Source organism: Schistocerca piceifrons, chromosome 1 (genome assembly GCF_021461385.2).
Source record: "Schistocerca piceifrons isolate TAMUIC-IGC-003096 chromosome 1, iqSchPice1.1, whole genome shotgun sequence".
NCBI classification, from domain to species: domain Eukaryota; kingdom Metazoa; phylum Arthropoda; class Insecta; order Orthoptera; family Acrididae; genus Schistocerca; species Schistocerca piceifrons.
This window is the reverse complement of record NC_060138.1, coordinates 901,612,460-901,614,290: the sequence shown is the minus strand read 5'-3', so window position 1 is coordinate 901,614,290 and position 1,831 is coordinate 901,612,460. Positions and strand designations below refer to the sequence as shown.

At 38.8% G+C, this 1,831-nt stretch overlaps 1 non-coding gene across 1 annotated transcript; it reads left to right on the top strand.

Annotated features, from left to right (window-relative positions):
- Positions 1 to 362: 362 nt before the first annotated feature.
- On the top strand, positions 363 to 435 carry Trnaf-gaa. The gene has a single exon. It is a non-coding gene; the product is annotated as a tRNA-Phe (tRNA).
- The last annotated feature ends 1,396 nt before the right edge of the window (positions 436 to 1,831 follow it).

Sequence of the window (1,831 nt, the reverse complement as noted above, 5' to 3'; positions counted from 1 at the left end):
TGTGTTCCTGTCAAGACATATTTTTTCTTCTTAGAAGTAACGGCTTTATTTTATTCATTATAAAACGACCATTAAATTTCGTTAGTTGATTACGGAGAGAGTACTCCATTCTCCTTTTTTATCTCCAAAAACTGTCCAGAACCATTATTATTAGCTCCTCGACAACTGCGTTCAGAACATTCACGTTTTTCAATTGATTCACTAAAGTCTCTCCTAATTTTCACGCTGGAAACACTGTCTCTTATGTGCGAAAAGAAGAGACATCCAATCTAAAACAAAGCCAGAAGTTGCGTTGCGGAGATATCAACGCGTCTGTTCCCGCAAACGCGTGAGTCATGGCAGCGAAGCGAACATCGCTCGCAGCCGAAATAGCTCAGTTGGGAGAGCGTTAGACTGAAGATCTAAAGGTCCCTGGTTCGATCCCGGGTTTCGGCATTTGTTTTTACACACAGTGCATAATGCGTATCGACGTTACATTCATCAGAGATACAGTTAGTGCAGCCCGTTAAGCGCACGTTTAACTTGGAAAAAGAACGTTGCTCGTTAGTGCGTTTTGTTTTGTATCGCATAAAAGTTTGCATACTGTACAACTGACGTGTTTCTCATATAAATGACATACTGTACCACGTGAAGCAGTTGAATAATTTATTTCTATTTGTGCGACAGGTTTCAGTTAGTGACCATTTAGCAGTACAGTTTTTGATAACAGCACATAATATATCTCATGAAACAATTGTCAAAACATGACGTTTATGCATGGATGTTCATTATACAACTAGTTTATTACGTCGTGTTTTATAGTTGTATACTGGACACTCCGTGCATCTATCTTCGCATAAATGTCGTATTTTGACAACTGTTTTATGAGATATACTATTAACACAACTATACTGCAAAATGACCTCTGACTGAAACTGGTCGTACGATTAAAAACTAAATAATCAGCAGCTTCAAATGTTACAAAACGTCGCATGTTACAAAATGTCATTTCCGTAATGGTTTTGATCTAAATGAAAGCTGGAAGCATGAATGGTCAACAAAAACATTGGGAACAAGAGCCCATCACCTTGACCCCACAAAGAAGCCAAAAGGTTTTGACCTACCGAGGAAATTTTAGTGCCGTCTCAACAGGTTAAGGACTGGACATGGTTGCTGTAGCTACTTCAGGTACAAATGGGGCTGGATCAGTTCACCAATGTGTGAATGTAATCAAGATGATCAGATAATTGAACATTTAGTCCAACGCTGTCCACTTCATTCATACCCTGGAATTCCCGATGACTTGTTCACTCTCACACCCAGCTCAATTAACTGGTTGAAAAACACGGACGTTAAGGTTTAATCTTGTCTTATATGATGTGTATATTGTATAAAATCATTTGCCTTATATCAGCTGCACATTGTATAAAATCGCCATACGATTAAGTAAATAAATTTCTATAATTTATCAGAGCTTTGGAACAAACAAACAAAAACTGTTTTATTGCTTTCTTTTTACTGTAGCCGGCCGACGTGGCAGAGCGGTTCTAGGCGCTACAGTCTGGAACCGTGCGACCGCTATGGTCGCAGGTTCGACTCCTGCCTCGGGGATGGATGGGTGTGATGTCCTTAGGTTAGTTAGGTTTAAGTAGTTCTAAGTTCTAGGGGACTGATGACCTTATAAGTTAAGTCCCGGAGTGCTCAGAGCCATTTTTTTTACTGTACATCCGCTAAAAAACAATTACAGAAATAACGCCTCAATAAATTCTATTACAATTAATTGTTTTATTTTTCCTATATTGTTACAGACTTTTTTTTCATACAGAACCTTTGTCTGTGGTGTGTCAGTCAT